The sequence below is a fragment of the Colossoma macropomum genome, unplaced genomic scaffold (assembly GCF_904425465.1).
Source record: "Colossoma macropomum unplaced genomic scaffold, Colossoma_macropomum, whole genome shotgun sequence".
Lineage (NCBI taxonomy): Eukaryota > Metazoa > Chordata > Actinopteri > Characiformes > Serrasalmidae > Colossoma > Colossoma macropomum.
The window spans coordinates 10,267,417-10,290,700 of record NW_023494797.1 but is presented as its reverse complement, the minus strand read 5'-3'; the positions used below and the strand labels follow the sequence as shown (position 1 = coordinate 10,290,700).

General features: G+C 37.8%; 1 protein-coding gene across 19 annotated transcripts in view; it reads left to right on the top strand.

The window, feature by feature from the left end:
* The first annotated feature begins 1,372 nt into the window (after positions 1-1,372).
* Positions 1,373-23,284, top strand: part of madd (MAP-kinase activating death domain) — a 73,912-nt gene continuing 52,000 nt past the window's right edge. For all 19 annotated transcript variants that reach the window (XM_036584264.1, XM_036584273.1, XM_036584274.1 and 16 more), the window contains exon 1: positions 1,373-1,659. The gene's annotated coding sequence lies outside the window, so the exon portion shown is untranslated. The remainder of the gene's footprint in view (positions 1,660-23,284) is intronic.

Here is a 23,284-nt window from a genome sequence, read left to right as displayed (position 1 = left end):
TGTTGCCTGTCTTTTTTTAATTTAATTTTATTTTTTTTAATCACAAGATAAATTCTGTGTGGTTGGTTTTAGCCCAGGCATAGAAAACAATTCAGACTACACTGTTACATTTTAACAGGCTATGCTGTGCAGTTTTTATAGTTAGGATTATATGCACCAAGCTAATGCTGTCAGTCATCAGCCGATTAAATTCACACCTACATAAAATCTTGGAGGTTGGGTACAGTAGTTGTTAGTGGTGAGAGGTTCGATTCGGCGTACTGCTCTTTTAATAAATCGTATGTCTGATTCAGTGATTCCTTTTTTTTTTCTTTTTGGTTCCAATGAGTAGTTAACTCAACTTTATTCTCAATATCTTAATACACAGTGACCTTCCAATCAGTGAGAGAGTCTGCTGTCTGCTACTTCTCAGTAATGGAGTCAGTATAGTCTCTCTAAGCAGTGTTATAGAGTAATATGTAAGTGCTATATGAGTATAGTAATTGTATAATTTAATTTTATAGGAGTCCTACAGAAATTATTGTAGTATTACTATAGTTATTTTCCAAAACAGCACAGGAAAAAAGGGAGCCAGCTACAATCTATGGAGAAAAAATTAGAGTTTTTGTTATGTACAGTGCCATATTTAAATTGTAATTGTATGTGGCTAAACTGTCAAAAATTAATATTCTGATTCTGTCAAGACTTTAGGTTATAAACCAAAAGTAGATTTGTGTAGATGCCACAAAAATACCCAGTTCAGTTGGAAATGCTCATTCAGTTGTGAATTGGTTCACTAGAATGGTTTTCACGTGTTGCTAGAAAACACGGGCTTCTGAGAATTGATCTTCGTATGTAAATGTCGGCCTTCTCGTCCAACATCAGTGTCTGAACTCACAAATGCTCTTCTGGATGAATGGGCAAAAATCCCCACAGATACACTCCAAAAAAAACTTGTAAAAAGCTTCCCGGAAGAGTGGAAGCAGTTATAGCTGCGAAGGGGGGGACAAACTCCATATTAATGCCTATGGATTTAGAATGGGATGTAATTTATAATGGGATGTTTTTGAGACTTGATCCTTATATGTAAATACTGAGAATATTGATAAAGTGTTTTCTTTCAGCAGTAAACTGAGTAACTTTTTTTAAACAGAATGTCATAGTTTACTTAATACTAATGCAAAAGCTTTCAAACATATTTTTTGATATTCACATTTACTGGTTTTCACTGAATAAATCTCAAAGGATTCTGATTTATACGTGCACAAAAAGACTTTTAAAGGTATCGGTACACGGTATTACAAGGTATCGGATTGAAAAGAAAATGAGTGGTATCGCCCAATCCCCAGATTAATGAATGGTACGGTCCACCCTCCGCTCAGCTCTAATGCGGAACTCCTCAGCCGCCCACAGTGAGAATGAGTGGCAGCCTGAGGAGGGGAGAATTCATCTAACGACACATTTCAGCCACACACCCCTCCCCGAGCGACAGTCTGCACTTTTCCAGATGTGCAGCACACGCTTCGAGATCCACTCGATATGTCCGACGGATATATAGCGTTGCCATCGTTTGTTTTGTGAAAAAAACATCAGAATACATCGCTGTGGCGAGACAACATCGCAACGACGTGAGCTAGCTTAAGTAAGCTAGCAGGAGAGCTTGCTTGCTAGCTGTTGGAGGTCAGTAGCTCCGTTTGGTTCATTTACGCATGCGGTCGAGATTATAGCCTAGTTTCTTTGTGTCATAACAGCTGGGTTTGCGAAAAGGGCGTTTTTGTAACCAAAGGACGATGACAAGCGTTGTAAATTACCGTAACCAGCTAACGTAGCTGCGTAGCTGCTGGTATGGATGTTGACAGATGCTAATTCGCCGTTGGGATGCTGTCATTTGATCCTGTTAGCTGCTGCTAACAGCTACTAGTCAGGCTCTGTTGATGTGGCTTGTAGTTTAACATTAGCGTCATATAACCTAACCTACGTGAACCACTTGGTGAATTCTGTCCCAGTGTCGCTGTTAATGACACCACGTTATTTATTCATAAGAATACATAGCCGAATACATGGCTTGAATGTCATCGGTCCAGGAGTCGTTTGTGGCTAGCAGCCTTCTTACGTGGCTGAAGTTGGCTTCCTATTCGCCAGCTTCTTGTTCGAATTTTCCCGTTCCTCCTTAAATGGTACAGCATTTAACCTTACATTCTGGCGCCTGAACCTTTTAAGGTGGAGCGAGAAAATTCGAACAAGAAGCTGGCTTCAGGCTGGTAGCCTTGTTGGAGGGCAAATGTGTCTCCTCGTTATCTGAACCTCACAACCAACAATCCCCTATTTAAATTATTTTTTTTTCAAGATAATCTTGTCACAACCATCAGAGAGTCACACATCTCAAGATATATGGACTGCCAAAGGTGATGCTATAGAGCTGTTGGACATTTCCTGACAACACAAGGGCATTGCCTCTCATTCAGAAAGCAGGTCAGCACAAAAGATTGTCACCACTGAATATGGAGTCTAAACTGAATACCCAGACGAATAACCTGAATGACATTCAGGCCATCTTTGTGAGAAGAATGCCCAATATTCACTCACTTAAAGGGAGAATCCACTGATTTTTAGAACATTTCTGCATAATTAAATGGTTGAGATGCAAAGTCATTTAGAGTGGTTTGATATGCGCCATTCTAGAAAAACGTAGAAAATTGTTCACAGCTGTACTGATAGGAACCAGACCTCTGAAATGTTTAATGCCTCTAAAAGCTCCCTCACATAAATGGTTGTGAAAATACATTATATGATGCCTAAAAGGTATTTTCCATTCATGGATTCTTACTTTTTCAGATTTACCAGTATTTTTTCATTCCCAACATTACATGTAAAAAATTATGTTGATTAAAGGAAAGAAAAAAGTAGAGCTGTATGATTTGTTGGTTAACTAGTTGTTTTTAGACAATAAATTTGTGTTGTAGCCCCTGGTTCCAATCACCATTGTAAAAAAAAAGAAAGAAAAAAAGGAGTCGGAAAGGTACTTTAAAATGCATGATTTTATGTCAGAACATGCTGAATGATTTTGTTTACATCTCATCGATTGGGTTGGAAATTATGTGAAATTATTCCTTAAGTAATTTAATTCTCGGCATTCCTTTCACATAAAGATGACCTAGATGTCTGTCAAGGTACACAGTCTAATATGCTTATAGAAGAGTGGCCGATATGAACTCAGCTTTACATTACAATATATTCTGCTACCTGGACAATAACAATATGTTATAGGACATAGTTCTCTTGTTTGCTGTAGCTGTCAAAGGCTAGTGTGTAATTTAATATTCTGTACATTTTATCCTGTAGAGTGCAACAAAAATGTAAAAAAGGAAGACTGTTTCCACAAACAAATAATCTGCACCAACGTTATTTATAAGAATTTATAAAAATATGGGTGGGGCTTAGCATTTTTTCCCTTATCAGAGTGTCCACGATTTGGTCAAATCCATATCATGGGGAATGTCACACTGGTATTTTCTTTTATACTGGTTCACCTTCCACCCGTATATCTGTACTTCTTTTTTCAAATATTAACTCTTAATGGTCAAATCAATAAACATGCAAACTGTTTATGTTCATACATAGGCTACCTGGAAAGGAATTGTCAAATGGAGCATGATTTTCACTCATCTTTAATGGAAAGAAACATAAAATCTCAGAGGTAGACATGCAGTGCCACCTCATCTTGTGTTCCTACAAAGAGCTTGCCTTACTTCTGTCTCCTCCTGTCCTTCTGATACAAGACACTTGACTAGATAAGGTTTCCATGACACAGCACCAGATCATGTGCTGAATTAATTGCAAGGTTTTGCCACTCTCCTTAGGTGAAAAAAGAGATGTAGGATTGTGCTTGACGTATTGTAATAGCTCCTTTATTACATGAATCACATGATTTGTCTGTGTATGAGTCACAAATTATGTGGTCTCTAACATACCAGTGGTCTCTTTGACGCAAAGAAAGACTAATTTTGAAGACATTTCTAGACCTGTATCGTCCTGCTAAGTCCTTTTCCTAATAAATGAGTCCAAACTGAGATTTGTTTGCAATTAGCATAGTGTTAAATGAAACGAGACCATCGAAGGTGGTGATTATCAAGCTGCATCATTAGTTTAGCAAGTAATTTTTAGTGAGCCGTGTGCTTTCTGTATTTCAGGGGTCTGCAGGGAGACCATTAGTCTGAGTGAGTTGGGAAATGAGTGCTTGAATCAGCTTTGAGAGCAGTAATTGTGGTCATCCGAACACCATTATTTGGAACAAAGCATGGGATCATTTTCTCTAGCTGGGAACGAAAGAGTTGCTTTCATCCGTGAGAGTTTTAGTTTGTGATGTGATCTGATGGCAGTCCCCAGTTAATGTGATTATGCTAGATTATTAAAGGCATTTAGTGACTGGAAAGTTATCCAGCATAGATCTTCGAAGTTGTCCGAAGATGTTGTCATTCCGAAGTCAGCATCGTGCCCATATTAGGTAATCCAGGTATAAGCAGATTTCTCTATGAGGAAATAAATGAATGTCATTTTCGGAAACCTTTGCTTTCGTATCTTATGGTAAACAACGTTCCAAAACCAAGAAGTTTTGACATATGCACATTTTTCCTCTTCAATATCACTGGATCCTCTGAATTACAAGGTCGTTAAGGAGTCATTTGCTATTATTGTTATATAATAGTGATTAGTCTTTCATAGTGTTAAAATTTGAAAGTAGACTTTCTAATGTGTGAAGTCATTTTAATGCACAGCAGTGTTAACATGCTTGTAGCAAGAAATTAGCAGTATTCATACTTTGACTTCATAACAGTCTTGTAATTCAGGGGATCCAATGATGTTCTGGGCAGATAGGTCATAACATATCTGGTTTGGAGCATTTTTGTTTTAACACGGTGCAGCTTTTTCAAAAAAGCTGTTCCTGTTTGCTATAGGAAAAACCAGCTTAGACCCGGAAATGGGCATGACACCGGCTATAGAATGCCACATGAGGGTTGCTGGGATGTGTCTTTTCCATGTTTCCCACATGTAGGTTATACTTTGGTGGTATATGGACACCTGCCCAAATACGTTTAGATTATTTCAGAAATGTTGCGCAGGGTGAACAGCACTTCCGTAAAGTGAGCTTGCTACTATAGTGTAACTAGCAAAGTTGTCCTGGCTGAATTTGCTTTTATTTTAGTTGAAAGAATGCCTGTTTGCACTACACTACTGACTCATGCTTTCTTAGTATTGAGAAATATATTAACAGGAAGATGCACAAGGATGAGAAGAGACTTGTAGCTGAGGTACCCTGATGTGTGAAACTTCACAGAGAAGCACTTTGCGGTCATTAAGCTAACTAATACATACTGTAATACAGTCACAAGAAATGACTGTCGATATTTGAGTAAAAGACAGTCTAGCTTGCTTCTTAATTTTTGATGTGTTCTACCTATTTTTGTCAGAGATTATCAGTTATGAAATTAAGTTCACCGTTATTCTCCTGCCAGGTCACGTAAAACATCTGCTAGTCTGTAGTGCGACTTATGGGAGCAAAAAGACTCAGTACCAACGTATCAGTACCAACAAAGATGCTAGAAAACTGAGCCAGGTTGCAGGTTAGACCATCAGGTTTTTATATAGATACATACATGACAATTTATAGCATCTCAGGGGAAAAATACATGACTCACACTCAAACAAATAAGACATGAAGTCATAAATTAGGCCTGCAAGTAAAAAAAGCCTTAGTGTTATTAATATTTGTATGTATGTAAACGACATCTCTAAAGAGTCTTGTAGATGAATCTCTGTGTATTTCTGATAGGTGAGTGCAGTCATTGTTGTTGGTTTTTCTCTCTCTCTCTCAAATGCTTTCGAATCAGTGTCTCCCTTCACTTCCCACCTCATCACCAAAGTATATCTTAGATCTGTGGGAAACACTGCTTTTGTAATAAGGCTCACAGTCAGTGAACACCAGCTTTCCTTTTGATCTGGCTGGTCAGCACAGAAAAAACGCTCATGATTTTTTTAAAACTCACCTGGAGTGAGTAACCCTTTCGCACAAAAGGACAGCCGCACAGGGAACATATACCCTGAGATGCCCAGTGTGTCTCTCCCTTTGAAAACAATTGGAAAAAAAATCCAATCTTTTGACAACGTTTGTGTTTATTAAACCAAAAAAATTCTAACTCCCCCGCGCCCAGGAGGGAGTGTTGCAGTGGCATACCATTATAAGGAGAGAGTTTCTTAAAATAGCTTAGATGATAGATGAAGTAACTGTGTAGACTGGAAATTGTCAAGCTCTAACAGAATAATATCTGGAATATATAGTATCTAGCGTCCATCGTTGAACTTCTGTCTTCGTTTATATCTTTACCACTTCACATATGTGACTGCCAGCCTGCTTGCTCTCCGACTTTGGTTTTTCATATCCGCCGGTGATGTCTTTTTCACTGTTGCTGCGTGACACAATTTCTCTGTCTGAAATCAGCGTCTCCGGCTGCTTCCCCTGCATCTGCTATGTGTGCTGTGCTAATGCCGCTTCTCCTCCACATTTGCGTAAGTGTGCCGAGAGAGCAGGCTGTTGGATGTGCTGCTTTGATCTCAGGCTGTCATAGGGAAACCTTTGCCGTGAGGGAGTCTATGAGGGTGATTGGATTTGAGTGGACCTGCGTTTCTTCCCTCCATCTATTTGCTTAATGATGGTTGACATTGCTCTCCTATCTTGCCTTTGATCTTTCTCGCCTCCGGGTATCCCCGTCAGAACTGCTGCTTGCCAGAGAGAATATTAGGTTTGATGTTAAATGATATTCATGTTCACGTTTCTGATTATTTAAGCACAGATTTGATAAGTACAGTGTTATTCTTTAGCTTTTCAGGTTAGAGCCCCATGTTACTGGGCAATACTGATAAAATTCAATGTCTCATTTTTTTTTCCAAATATACCATAGGATCAAAACATCAGATGATATTTAGGTTTGCAGAAATAAAGTAAAAAATTGCTACTCTTTCCTAAAGGAACCTGATATAACTTGTTTTAATTTAATAATTTTGTTATGTTACGTCAATGTTAGCTAGACAGAAAATACATTTCCAGAAATTAAAATATTATTTTTAGGTATATCAAACTGTTCTTTTAGAACAATCTGATACACCCAAGAAATGATATAGACTGGATTTTACTAGGTTTTTGTTATTTATCAACACTACTAAAATTAAAAATGTGTATTGTGTGACTAAAGTACTGGTATTAAGGGGCTACTGATTCAGGAATTCTGTGCAGATGCCAATATTTTTCATGTGCATATCTGCCAATACTCATACTGATGTGTGAATGTAGAAAATTAGGACTAAATCCACCAGGTTAGCATTATGGAGAAATTTGTTTCTATAGTATTTTAAATAGTAATGGGCTGACCCACATTTTTCCAGTTCTGATCCGATTCCGATACACAGCTGCCGATTCACACACAGATTCTGATACAAAAGCTCTTTTTACTTTATTATTATCATTATTATTGTTGGTATTGTGTTTAAGGTTACATCAGGTTGGTGTGTGACCCCTTGCACTTTTTCACCTAAGTTCACCATGCTCATGGCTTTAACATCTAACTGCGCTGCCAGCTGTGATGACACTCGGTTGTACAGTTCGGGTATAGCAGTCTCTGAAATGTATTTTCTGGCAAATTATGCCTGGGCTCTAAGTGCTCCAACAGGCTGCAAAATCCAACATTTTCCACTACAGATAGTGGTTCGTCATGGAGAATAATGAAGCTGAGCAACTTTTCTGTAATCCCTTTAGCCTTTGGGTTGTCTGCTGGAAATTTATCGCATTTCTGGAAAGCATCAGCGAGAGTTCGCTGCCTGTTGGTGTCTTCTTGTCTGTTAGCTAGCCTGGTACTCTTTCACATCAAACCTCTGAAGGTGCTTGATTAAATTGGTTGCATTGTACGACACAACAGTCCTTCCTCCCGTTGGCATGCTGGCTTTACACAAATTACAAGTAGAGGTCTTGCTATTTGGCATTTCCAGACTAAAATATCTCCAAACAAATGACATTTTAGTCAAACCAACAGCAGTCAAATATATAAAATGCAGACATTTTAGCGCATTAGCCCAGCATCACCAAAAGCATTCTGCTCCTCTGGAGTACAATAAATAAGTGATCAAATATTGTTTTGAAATATCAGTTAAATCCAACACTATCCATGATAGCGACTCAAACATAGCAAAGATGGCTCTTCTAGAACCATTTCCCCCTCAGACGGATGATATTATAGTAATGTGTATAATGATATTCTGTATTTACATAGGACTTTTCATTCTTTTTAATCCTCTAAACATAGGAAGATAACATATAATGGTCTAGCTGAAAAAGCAGCAACACATCTATAATCAATAGGGATAAAAGAGGCATATGCTAGCCTCAACATAGCTACATCACAGTTAGATTGTGTCTTAGATCTTATTGATTGGCACCACCTGCTGAGAGAGCCTCAATTTGGGGCCTGTATTGTGAAGCAAGACCCTGGTCAGACATCTGCCACTCAGTGTATTGGGTTGGTCCTCACTGATGGCTTTATGGCCAGTAATCTTGGGTCCTTGGCTTCTTCTGTTCCTCTGTCATCCTTGGCTGCTCTTGTTCCTTTACCAGGATGATATCCTAGTGTGTCCTGAATGCACATTAGAGGCCACAGCGCTTTTCTGTGAGCATATGTGCTGCTAGTGGGTGGGACAACTGTTTGCAACCATGCATTTACTTGCCACATGAATTACCCTACGCAATGAATCATTAAAGACAGCCAGAGAAATGTCCGTTGTCTTGGTGATTTCAAGACAAAAGGCTGAGCCTAAACCAAATCTTTCACCTAACCCCAACCAGTATGACTAACAGTAGGTATGTGCCGAGGTGAGAATTATGGACATATTTTGATGTTTGATGTTTTTGAAGTGCATATCTGCCAATGCTGGTACATAAACATTTGTAAAATTTTAAAATTGGGATTAAATCTACCTGGATTAGCATTACTGAGAAATATTACATAGAATTTCTGTAGGATTACAAATGCAGTAAAATGCATAAAATGTTGCAGCAGTAGCCCAACACTGCTCTTCCAGTGTACAATAAATAAATAATCAAACATCAGTTTAAAATATTGATCAGATCTAAACAGGTCAATTTCTAAAGCAGTTATCTACCAATACCGATACAATTCCAATATCGTCATAGATCCCTAATAGTCTAAAACTGGATTTGATTCTTCATAGCATTGTGTTCTCAGATATTTAAGGCTAATTTGTTCAGAAGTTCCCTTCTTTTATAAGGTATTTTGTCTCATAAAGACAAAGGTTTCATAAAGTATGTTGTCTTGCTTTAAAATAATTCCTAACTCTCAGTACAAATATTGAAAAGCAACCTCAGTGCAATTTTTTGAAAGCTTACATTAGCTCTGTATACACAGAGTGTTCAACATCCTTCAGTGTAATTTTGTATAATTTGACAGAACCTGGCCCTGGGCTACATCTTGTTTTAAGTTGTTTCAGGGGAGGGTTGGTGCCAGTAGGAATGTAATGAATGTAATTCATTCTCACATGCAAAAAGCGTTTCAGGATAACCTGCTTTTATGTTGTTTAATATCTGAGGCATTGTTGCTCCTGACACAATTCCATGCCCTGCTTGAATTCATTGTAATCCTGAGGCCAGGATAGAAGTGAGTCTGTTTGAGCTGTGCAAGAAATGTGTGTGTGTGTGTTTGTGTGTGTTTTGTATGAAAGGTTTTGAACATCATTTCTTTTGATATGTGAGATTTTAGAAAAACCAGCTTTTTCACAGTGCAAGTCATGCCCAAAGAACTTCAAGTCGATGTGCTGTCAGCAGTAAACCTTTGTAAGTGGCTAACATTGGCAGCCCCTGTGGACTCTTAAGATCGTGTTCGCTCCACATTGCTCTGACACACTCTCTTAGCAATAAGCTTGGAACCTGCCATGCTGAGCTTTGAGCCCAGAGCTCTAATTCCGCAACAACTCAGAATGCTGAAAAAGGATTTGAAATCCATTAATTAATTATATATATATATATATATATATATATATATATATATATATATATATATATATATATATATATATATATATATGTGAAACCCATAGAAGGAGTTTAAAATCTAGGTAAGCAGTCTAATTGGGCTGCACAATATTTTTTCGTCAGTTGTCATCATGAAATGTATCAGGGCTTTCTCAATACTGATATCTCAGAAGTGCGCAATATGCAAATGAGCCTCTAACTAACCACTGAAGGTGATATTGGGTGCTGTGAGCATCCTGAACAATCAGATATGTTTCATGGGTGTTTAGATGAATCAAGGCATTTACTTGTTGACATGTACTGGTCCATATTTTAAACCATGTCCAGTAAAGGGCTTCCTAATGTGTGTTCTCTGTATTGGAAAGTATACTGTAATGACACTTTGTAGGAGTAGTACAAAAAATTGGGGAAACGCATTTGGAATCTGTCATTAGATTCTAGAGTTGACATTTTTGCTCAAAACAACGAACTAAGTGAATTAAGCCTACTGCCAACATATAGGCCACATTTTGGCCGTGTTTTGTCATTCAACTGTATTATGTATATTGAACTGTTGTCTTAATCTCCCTTCTAAATGCACGCTAATGGGATAATTCATTTTATTTTACAATTTTTGTTGGTCAACAATTGCAGTATTTACTGCAAAAACGTAAAATATTACAGTATGACTTTTTCACTGTATCGTTCAGCCCTGCTATTTAAATTTGAAGTGTTCCTGTTTTTTGACCCAGAGAAGAGATTAGTAATCTTAACAGCTTCAGAGCTCTTAATTTCATGAGTGTCTTGATACTGTCTACCACAGATCTTGAAGACTTCAGATTAGATGCAGAGTGGTGTTAGAAACACTGCTTGAGCTCTTTTTATTTATTTGTTTAGTTTATTTATTTTATTTAGTGCAAAGAAATATATAGTTGTAACAACCAAAAATCTTGTTTTCAGAGGCTTTTTTTTTTCTAGTAGTTCCTTCACTATGGCTCTGACCATACCGAAATGTCACGTTATATGTAAAATGGATATTTCCTGCCCTAAAATCTGATTGGCAGAGCCGCGTTTGAAGCTGTTGTAAAATGCATGATATATATGCTCACTAATGACTGATTCACAACAACTAAACTGTATTACTGTGCCACAAAAAATCCTTGTGCTGTTAATGGATTAATCTTCAACTCTAGTGCTGCTCACATGGATCAGTGACTGTACTGTTGAAGTAAGATTATTTTGTTTTTTATATGGAGGGCTGACAATTTATTTTCTTAACTGGAACTAGGCTGGTCAGCTAGCTAACAGGCTAAAAGATGAGTTAGCAGGTTAAACAACTCCATCATTAATATCACAGGCTTGAATTAAAGTACTTCTGATATGATTCACTGTAAAACTGCAGTATAAAAGAATGCCACTTGAATGGCTTGCAAGCTTCAAATGTCTATGTTTGTCAGAAGTAGCATCAAGTCCAGGCATAATCTCAAATGGCTCTGTACTGCCTAAATATTGTGGAAGTTATGTGTTAGTCCTCTACTTGTTGAGTATGGATGTAGCTGAATACCAAATGAGTATTTTTTTAGGGAGCAAGGAGGTTTTTGAGATTCAGCCCCAGGGTGGTAAGGGGGCACCATTGTATTGGTATAAGACTCGTGGTGGTAATTTGGTGACCAAAAAAGTGCACACAAAGGTTTTTGAATTAAACAGTGCTATGTTATGATATGATCATTATTATATGACAAAAAGGTAAAAAGATCATGAAATGGCCATGATATACAGTGATTGGCGACCAAATGTTTTCTCCTCCTATTTCTGCTCGGTATGGTTGCTTGGCAGCAATATCATACTCTAAACTACATTTCTTGGTGGAATTCTTGTTTACGTCCACTATAATTGATAATAAATTATTTTCAGAAAAAAAATTATTTGTATTTGATCATATTTTATGTTGGCCCCTATTTTAAAAAAGCAATAGGTCAGGGATTTTAAGAACACTTCCCTGTGATAACATTGCAGCAAAACAAAGTCCCGTGGCTTATTACTCTAACATACCTCATTTTTTCAGATGGAAAATCTGCCAACATGCTCACTGGTTTTTGCTAAAAACTGAAAAACTGCAAAAGGTGTCCTAATTTCATGCTGGTCTTAAATGTTTATCCCAGAATTTCCTGTGGTGCGCAGTGTCTATAGTCCAGTTTTTGTCACTCAAATTTACATATCTTCCAGTTGTGGCTATCCCGATTTTGATCTGTAAATATGAAACGTGTTCAGTGTTTATGACTCAGTGTCCTGTAATGTGGGGGAAATGCCAGTTCTCTTATGTGAAACACTGTTGGCATTGTGAAAGACCATTAACAAGTGAAAGCCAAAGTGAACAGAGAGCCAAGCTGAATGGATCATCATTATTATCATAATCATTAGAACAATCCTAATGGACATTTAAAATCTTTTTTTTTCTTTTATGCTGCTAAATGCACACAGCTCGCTTGTAATATTTACTTTGCTGTGAACAAACTTATCTAATGTCAGGTTTGTTCACAAGAAATTCTGCAAGAACTCAGGATCTGAGGGGTGGAGCTGTTGGTTGGGATTGTCGTTTGTGAACTTCATGCATTGTGTTTTATTCTGGGTGCATTTGGCAGTGTGTGGGATGTGATAACTGATGGATGAAAGATCTGTGGAATCTGTAGTTATGTGTGGCGTTTCTTAAAATTTTCAAGATTGGTTAGGCATCACTGTTTTTTCATATTCTATAAGCATTTCCACAGATCATGAAGTGCATGCCTTGTGGTAAATCTTACATCTGATACCAGAGTTTTTTTGTTTTTTTTTCCCCCGTTCTGTTCTACCAAGAACGTGTTTTTGCCATGTTTGACTACTACTGCTATGAGTGACAGATAAATTGTTTGTCTTTCTGGGTGGAGTAGCGGAGACCTTATTTGCTATGCATTATGTGAGCAGAGTATTGCCTCTTCTTGCATAGGGCTGAGCAAGAAAAAGTATGTATGTTTGTGTGTGTATATATATGTAAATAAAATCTAAAATATGTATGTATGTAATATATTTCATTGGTTTGGATGGTCACATCCACTGATCAAGCAGACCTTCCTTTTGAGTAATTCCCATTTGTTTGAGCACTATAGTATTCATTTCTCAACACTACACCTTAATAGCATTGACAGTCACTGCAAATGAACTGAATAAGTGAATCATTTTAGTCAGCGTGCCTTGCATGCTTTTGTTCCACTTTCACACTAGCGTTCAGAATTATTAGCACACTTAGTAAATGATGAGCAGAAAATGAAACAAAAATGTCTTAATCCTGTCAGCTTGATCTGACCTTTCTTTGAGGTGAAATTAGAATAAAAATCTCAAAATATATGAAAAAAAGAAATTCTTATGGACAGAATATCATCAGGCTTGTATTCCTGTCTATGTTTTACTTTTTTAAGCGTATCTGATACTTTGGAAACTCTTAAGTAGAGCTGGGTATTATTACAGTTTTTTTTTCAGTATCGATACCTGAATGATGTCTTGGTTTATATCAGAAACAAATGTAAGGTGCATATAAAGTGTATATTTAGACTACTGTCAGTAATAGGTTACAGAATAATCAAAAAAGTCTGAACGTTGATATCGTGCTTACAAAAGTCAGCAGTCTAGGTTTTGGCTCATGTATGCTTATTGGAAACAGTTGCTAAGACAGACTTTGACACCTAGCCCTAGTCTTAAGTGGTCAAGGGGTATAAATATGAAGTGACATTTGAAATGTTGAATTTAAAGATTGCAATTTTCAGATCATAAGAGCTGCGGTTTTAATTATAGCTTACATTGTTTAACATTGTTCTAGCAAACTTTAGGTGGGGAAATTTAACCTAATAATATTAACAGTTCGTAAGCTTTGGCATGCTACAAACATTCTGCTTGGTGAAAAAAAAAAAAACCTGGGGCTTAATTTATAGAAAATAGTCCAGTTTATATCACAATTGCAATATTAGCCTGAAAAATCGCAATTAAATATTTTTTCTGAATCCTTCAGCCCTGAGTCATGTGCAGATTAAACACCCTTAGTCATCCATCGTCATTAGAAGATTAGAGAATACACAAATGAAATGCAGCAAAATATAATGGAATATGCTAATGGATGCTGTGGGCTGTGATGTTGTGAGTTTTTTTTCCCTATAAGTTGTGTTAGAATGCTTGTCATCATTGATCCAAATACCAGGAGATATTAGATCAAAATCTGGATGCCTCTGACAGCAGGCTAAGAATATTTGGGCTTTCAAGCAAGGTAGTAATCTACCTACATAACTCCAAATCAGGCAAAAATAGTTTACTTACCACAGAATCAGGCTTTTGTAGTGGCCTTTCCAGTCCCTTGACCTAACCTTCTTTGACAAACTGAAGAGGAAGGTTCTTGGATGAGTGCTTGGTCCACCCACTCTGAAAAATCAGTAGAGATTTTGTTCTGTTCTCAGGATCCTTTGCACATGTTCTATAGCCTTTTCTTGCTGTATCAGAGAAGACTCAGAGAAGAAGTGCCATTATCTTGGCAAAATGGCAACTGCCAATAATTGTGGCACATATGCTGTTTTTAAGGGAATGATATTACTGAATGTTGATAACTAAAAGGTTAGATATCTGTGTATGTTTTTTAGATTTATTACTACACAAGAAAAGTTTCACACTTATGTAAAGGTGACTGCACCATTACCAAACCAAACGTTGAGTCAAGCAGAAAAAGCCATCAGTAATGTGCTTGCTGATGCTTTAGCGTGACTTCAGCTCATCGCTAAATTAGGTATGATCCCCAGTATCTGAGCCATGTCTCGTTTACATTGATGTATTGATGCTAAATGTTAGATATGGTCTGTGGTTTGTTGTTTTGCAGTTCAGTAAGCGCACAGTGATGCAAGGCTCTCTCTGTTTAGAAGCAAAACAGTGTTGGTTGAAGCTATAAGGAAGTGCCGTATAAAAAGCCTTTAAGAAGATTAATGCTTTTGGAAAGTGTCTGCTCTTTATAGGAGCCCCAGTCTGTGTGAAAGAATGGGTTTTAAAAAAGGAAGTAGTATTATAACTGCAACTCTGGATCCTTCTGTGTGAGAGCAGAAAGGATTTTTTAAAACCTCCACTGCGTCTAATGCAGTCCCATGCTCTACCTTCCTCCCCCTGATAAACCACTGTGGGCTTGGATTAGGTGATCTGTCTTTAGATTAGCTCTGTTCAGAGAGAAGCACTCATTTAGCCCTTCGTCTCAGTAGTCAAAGATGTCTGCAGTACAAGCCTACAGTTAGGGCTTGACCTCTTGTGAATGTACTGCGAACAAATAAACAATTCAGCACCCAAATGGTTGATGGGAAACGGATTCAGTTTTTTCAAATACCTTTGGTGCTCTAAATTGGGGAGAGACAGGGAGTCAAAGATGTTAGGTAAATGTAACAATCTGCACGTTTTCACGATACGATGTTAATTCAATTTGCCACTTTTTGTCCATCTTTATTATTAGCCTCACAATTTCAAACAGCTTGGCTAATCGACTGTCCAAGGTAGGCTCACCAAACCAGCTTTAAATACTGTACTTTTATAATGTTGAATGCTCTAAACAAACTGACATGAGCAACATGAGCAAATTAACATGTTGCAGATTTTCAGCCGTTCCTTACTTCTGCCATATCCAAAAAATCTCTCAAATGATGCACATTTTCAGGTTTGGTGCATTTTTCGATAACAAAATAATCCTCAAAAATTAAAACCCCTTGAATTTGTAAGTGACTTCAGAGAAAAGGTTGTCATTTGAATGTGGGCACATGCATAGCATAAGCCCCTCCCCTTTCTCTCCCACTTTATTTGAATGTGCTGCATCCTGCCATTTAATTTTAATGATTTGACAGTGATTTCCATGATAGACAGCAAATGAAAGACTGAATGCCGATGATGTTTTGCTTTTCTAATACTGTATAAAAATTGTTACACTGTTATTAATCAGGAATGCTGACTGTCTCCATTTTAACCCCAATAGCCCCTATGTTGTTTTGAATTGAAAGTGCTAGACTAGAGAGTGTCACCTACAGGAAAGTACAAATGGGCCAGCTTTTTAAGACCAATTAGTATTTTCCTATGTCGTTTATAATCAGTGACTCAGACAATGGTAGAATAAGCATAAAGCTATTTTTGGCTGGCCAAATTTGCATGTTCTGATAGTTGGCCTGTGGCTGAAACATTTCCCAGCTTGTCATTGGCCGGAAGCCATTTGCTGTCCTCCTTTTTGGATGGCAATTGAGTTCTGGTATTATCTATTCAAAAACATCACAGCTGTGCTAGTGGGGAAAAGCAGGTTGGGTTTCCACGGTGACGAAGTGGAATCTCATTACTCTGTGGCTGATTGTAGTGCTTGAGGACTGGGCACACAGTGATCGTCACAGGAGCAAATCACATGACGTCACACACACACACACACACACACACACGCACACAGTGTCTCTAGAGGTAGTGAGGTCCTGGACTTGTTCCCCTCATCGCAATTAAGCAAGCTATTGAGTCAAACAGGAGGCACACTCGCAGAGCCCAGTGTATCATTACTGTAAACAACACTTTATTTGTCCTTCGGTTATTTGTATTCTCTCATGGAGTAACAGTTCAGGGAAGAATTAATTCTGTCTGTTGGTTTGTAAGATAAGCGTTTCTGCTGCATTGTTTTGCAATATTCATGTTTTAGCATATTGTATTGTTCTCCTTTTTGCAGTATCGTGCTTCATTTGCAAGGCCTCTTAATTGCAGCAGTGCGTTGTTTAGCACTGAATAGAAGTGAAAACCAAGCAGAATCAATATTCTATTTGCTTTTAGATGTGAAACACATAATGGACCTGGCTACTTGCTCGCTCACTCACTCACTTGTTCACTCGTTCGCTTATTCACTCGCGCACACGCACACACAGGCTGAAAATTCTCCGCAAGAGTGCCCCATTAACAGTCAAATAGCTGCTGATGCTTTATAATAGCAGTGCTTTGCTACAATGGCACTCTTGTATCCTTGCTCAAAAATTGTTAAAAATCTCTGCATAATTATATTGATTAAGATGTAAAGTCATTCAGAGTGGTTTGTTGTGAAATGCGCTGTTCTAGCGAAACTTACCGAGTCAGTATTGTTCATAACAGTGCGGATAGGAACCAGACGTCTTAAACGTTTAATGCTTCTGAAAAAATACCTCACAGAAAGCAGTGACATTAAGTGGTTGTGAGTATGTCGCTGATTGACCGAGACGTTGTTTTACAGAAGTTTTAAAATAAGAATTTAGGCTAAAATGGATGTTATAAAATCCATTGATGGCTGAGAGGTACTAAGGTGCTAAGAGGAATTTTAAAATTATCAACTACAGATGTGCATTCACATTAATTTTTGGTATTTGAGTATCTGTAAGAGGTCATGAATGGACATCCAGGGAACTGCAGAAAAGGAAAACAATGACAAAAAAGAAAAACAGACTTCGGCCAAAGATAATGTAGGACTGTAGACCTTTTTAGGTGATTGCACTGGTTTTGCACAATAACATAGCAGCATGCAGAGGACAGTTTTGTCATTCAAAAAAAGCTGAGGCACATTCCTCTTTACTCTTTTATGTTGAAAGAGTAAAGAAGGCTGCCTCTTCAGATGAGCTAATAGGCTAACAGAGCGAAAAAATGCCCTGTTGGATGTTGATGAGGACTCGTTGTGTTTTACACAAGGTATTTTCTCCTCAGTGGATGATATGCCAGCATGTTATTAGTCAGGGAAATATAAATATTAAAATGAGCAAAACTATCACGTGTTCCTGAATTGTTTAGCCTGTATACTTTCTCTGTCTTTCCACGATTAAATGTAATGAATAGTGAACAGTGAATGGTGATTTCAGTATTCAAATACTGGGATCTCCGGAATGGTTAATGGAGTGTTCCAGTACCTGTGCACATCCCTGTTATCAATGTTGCAGCAGCATTGCTAAAAATTTGGAAGACCGATGTAGTTTCACTGGTAATTTTAGATAGTAAATAGAATGAATGTATTTGCACTGTAGTCATCATGACCCCTGGTTTCTGTCACCACCACTGTAAATAAACTTGAGTTAGTGAGTTTAATGAAAAAAGGTTTTATGATCAGAGCAGAAACAGACACTCAACATACACTAAAGCGTTCGTAAAAAAAAAGTGTTTATCAACTGGTCCAACCATTTCTCTTTGCTGCTGCAGTACAGTTTGCAACTCAGTTGGAGTCAAGCCTCCATAGATCTTTGCATGCTTGTCTGAGTCAGTTAGCATGACTGAAAGCATAAAGGTGGGAGAGCCTTGAAGAAACAAGAAATCTGGCCAGTGTTCTTGCTCTTAAAGCGCTTTAATCTGTGAGCAACCCAGAGTGAAATGGCCTACAAAACCACTATAGAATCACTGTGTGATTTTTAAAGCAGTGTTAAGCACTTGCTGATGTTTTAGCTTTTTATAGCATTCCATAACCTTCTTTCTGAAGTGCAGAGTGACTCAACAGTTTGAGGGACCTGATGTCAGGAAAAATGAAAAGCTGGAAGTTAGAACGGGGGTGTTATTATTGATGTATTACTCACAAACAGAGCCCGAGGCCACTGTGCTTCATCTCCCCCTACTTCTTCTCTTCGTCCTCCTCTTCTTCCGCTGTGATATGTTTGGGTGGCAGGTGGAGAGGCGAAAGTGCCACGACAGCAGAAGTGTTCGCCTACTAATCACTGAGTCAAAGCCTCCAACAGTGTGTATGGCAGCCAGGGAGCAGAATTTATGCGTTCTGCTGGACAGGGCTTGAGGAAGACTTGCTGATTGCACCTGTCATTCGATGGCTGCGTTGGATTCAGATCTAATCTTCTTTCCGGTGTGCATTCTAGAATTTAAATGTCACACAGCACCTGGTGAGGGATAATTGTTTTGGACATGTTCTTGCAGGGACTGTGTCCTACTGGTGCTTAGGGAAGCACACTTAACGTTGCTGTGCCAAGTTCTTCTTTTTGGTTTTGGCACCTTGGAATGAGTTCGTAAAGCTTCTGTGAGTACTGTAGCTGATCTAGAATCAGTTCTTAGAACTTGGAAAAATCTGATTTCAGTTCAGCTTTCCTACTTCAAGATACTTCATGAATACAAATCAAAGTGTGTTAAACTAAACCAACAATAAGGGACCGATATTCTACATTTTTCATGTATTTTTATGATGTTGGTGTACATTTATCATTAAAAAACACTCGCACATTCTACTCAGTAACGTCATGTGAATGAATCATGTGCGTCACAAGCATCATCAGCAAACAAACTAATGAGCAGAGCGAGCCTTCACTGTGAAGATACTTCATTCTGAACAGCTCTCAGCTGTTTATTATTAGAGCGAGACATATGACACAAAGTGTCATATGTTGCTTTTCCACTGTTCACAGGTTTTAACTTCTGTTCGGCGCTTCTGCCATGGTAATGCTGAATGATAGCACGTACAGTGGAACAAACATGAATTCCAATCTGAGTGTTCACATGAAGGTCGCATGGCCACGAATTGGATACATATCGGATCTAGGACCATATATGGAAGTGGCTCAGGTCGGATTTGAAAATATCAGATTTGCGTGTCCACACAGCTCTGAAAACATCAGATCTGAGACACATTAGGGCAGAAAATCGGATTTGTACCACTTCAACCTGGACGTAATGTGAACGTAGCCTTAGAATTCAACCAACTGTTTTTGTTGCTGTGACTGATGTGTGTTAATGTTCTCTGTTCTGATTGGCTGCCTTGTGTTGTACCTAACTCTTGACGCTTAGTTTCCATATATGGACCATATGGACTGATGAGTGAATGGTGCATGTTGAAACTTTAGTAATGTTCACATTCTACTTTTGAATTATTTTATTATATCAGTTTATATCAAAATTGCAAGATAAATTTGGTTTACCATCATCTGGGACCGTTAAAGTAAATTTTTGTATAGAAAACCAGGATGGATCTCCTGATGTTCCTGCATATGAGCTTAAGGACTGAAATTTCTCCAAATCTGTCTGAAATGTACTAATCAGAGGTGAATATTTCTACAGTTAATTCATTGCGATTGCAGCTGCACAGTTGTTTGGTTTGAGCAAAGTCTTGTGCAGACTTTGGTGCGTTGCGTTAGTTGGATGTTGAAACAGATGATGAATTTTTACTATTTGCACCAAAAGGTATTGCCTTGTACTGCAGGATAAGAGTTTAATAAAAGTATCCACCATTTGCAATACATTCAAATTAAAACATAAATTTTTATTACTATCACAGTTTTCACTCTCACCGACAAGGACACAGTCACAGTCCTAGCTGTCCAGGTGTTTTGACACATTGATGTGTTCGTTCTGACCTGATTCATAATGGCCATAATTCTTCATGGTTTATGTTTTATTAATAAAAAATGAGTTGGCTGGCATTTTCTGCTTTGCATATAAATTAGTTCTGAAAGCATCCTGATGAATATATTTATGAACTCTTTCTCAAAAAAGGAACCCCTCTCTCTCTCTCTCTCTCTCTCTCTCTCTCTCTCTCTCTCTCTCTCTCTCTCTCTCTCTTCTTTTTTGTGTCCTTTTGTTTTAATATATCAAATGATGCACAATCCTGTCACTACATACACACAAACTCCCCTGAACACCCCCCCCCAAGCCCCCACAAACCCACACATTCATATAAACATTTGCAGTGTAGGTTTGCATAATATCTGAATTCGTTACAGCCACCCAGGTAGCTTTTTTTCTAGGTTATGTAAAACTGTTGGATTTTGTTGCTGAGAGGAAAAGGTTCAGTGCAGTCTTTCTAGTGATGCACTTGAAAGAAAATTCGTCACCAAATCCGAAACTAAAATTCTGGACACACTTTTCTGAAAACCAAAAAAATATCTGACAATAAAAACGATTTCCACTTACTGAAATGATTATAGTATGTTGGCTTCAGTATGTGCCACAATATCCTTGAGAACAGAGAACAGTTGGTTGTTTGGCAGTGAATTCCATTATTTTTTTGTAGTATTTTTGACACTGTTGTTTGTGAATTTTACTATCATTTAAAAAAACTAAGGCTATAGAGGGTGTTCGCGTGCTAGCAATGACTTTCCTTTCTATTTGTATTGTTTTGCTGTATTCTGCATAATGAGCTGGGTGTTGTGTTTTCAGACTTGCAGTGGAGAAGTTCTCAGGTGCTGTACTCCCTCTTCATGTTCAGCAGGAGATAATTATTGCTTCTCTAATGTCCCTTGTGAAATAGTTCCACATGGACAGTTTTTTTCACTCCTTTCACTGTTGCTCAAACTGTTTGAAAGTGTCTGCGCTGACTGGCAACCTTTTTAATCACTATTTCTCATTTCTATTGCCGTTAAAATTATTTGCAAAATTTTAGATTCTTTATGTCTTTTATGTACCTAATTCATCTTCATTTTCAGTCAAGTTTTGTCTGTTTTTCTCTTTGGCCACTGAAAATCTTTCAGAAATCGAATCAAAAATGATCAAAAATAATACTTTTGGTTTTCAGCTGAAAATTTTCAGTGGCTGCAATTTCCATGTGTCCCTAATTCTTTCTGCTGCTAAGCGTGGTCAGATGGTCCTGGCTCTTCCCAACTGAGTATGATATTGCATAACACTGGGTGATTTCTAGCCTCGAACCCTTGCGTCTCAGAAGTATTAAGAGAAAGGGGCCCACTAAGCAAAAACCCTGTGTACTTAGCGTGCAACATAGTCCTCTTCAGAACTGTATGCGTCTGTATGTGCTGCAAGTGTGTTTGTTCAGATTCGGATATAAATGCTAACCCAATTAAACAGGGAACCTGAGAGAGGCAGAGAAACCCATGCATAGGCACCGTATCATTTACATTTTACATTATATAAGACTGCTCTGCATTGTAGATTAAGTAGGCCATAGGCTATGTTTGGTGTTGTCATAGGTTAAAGCTGTGTGCAGTCTGTGCCTGGCGTAAGGCACATGTCATGAATGCATGTTCTTTTGTTATTCTTATGATCTTTGGCCGTGATAAAAGTCTGTGACTTTAAGAATGGGTAATCAGACAGTAAACAGATCTGTGCCTGAACAACACGTTTGTTTTTTGTCCTGGGATCTCAAATAGAAATTTTATCTGAAACTGACAAAAGGCTCAAGATATATTGTGAAAGGTTTGTTAATGATCTCCTACTTCTCATTGAACATCATGTATTGTTTGTTTGGTGACTGTATTTGTTTTGGCTCTCATGCAGGCATTTGCTGATGGATCTTAAACACACATGTCAAACCCATGTGGGGTATGAATGTGTGTGCATGTTTACATTTGCTGTTAAGCCCACTGTTAAAATATGTTAGATAGAGTTAGAGCTTCTTGCACGTGCTGCTTAGAGTGGGAGTGTGTTAAAGAAAAATTGGGGTTCAGTGTTTTTATTAGAGCTGTGAAACATCAGTTATATTAGTGATGGGCTAAACTACTAATTGTTTTGATCCTTAGTAGAGTAGGGCAAAAAACAAAAATGGATCTTATTAAACACAAAAACATGCACAGTTTTATTTTAGTGATGTCAAATTAAATATCAATAAATTATTAGCTATTTTTTTAAATGCCATTAATGCATTTTTCCATTCTGTTGATGGTGCTCTTTAAAAAAACAAAAAAAAAACAAAGTTGCTTCCCTCTACTACCATGATAAATTTGTTAATCACCGATTTACGTTGAGTCTGAAGTCCCATTTATAAGCAAAACTCACCACTGATTCTGGCAATTTCAGCAGTGTTAGCACCAATAGGCTTACTGGACAGTGTTTGCGGGAGAATTATAGTTATGTCAATGTGCAGCAAACTCATAAAAGGAACAGCAAAGTAAAAACCTACAGTTTTCCTTAAAATAAGATCTAACGTAGCAATTTGACACTGAAAGGGCTACAGTCACGGACTAGTTGGAACATACAGCCACTGTTGGCTCGTTGGATTTTGGTGGTGGAAACTGTAAATTCATGTGAACTCTTGTAAACACTATATGTACAATGCTGTGAGAAATTATTTGCTCTCTTCCCAATTTCTTCTATTTTTTGTAAAAGTCACACTTGAATGTTTCAGAACAGACTATTGTTAATATTAGACAAAGATAACCCATCTAAACAAAATGCTGTTTTTATATGATTATTTTCTTTATTGAAGGAAAAATGCTGCTCAGCCATACCTGGCCGAATGTGGAAAAGGTAATTGCCCCCATAGCTACTAAATCA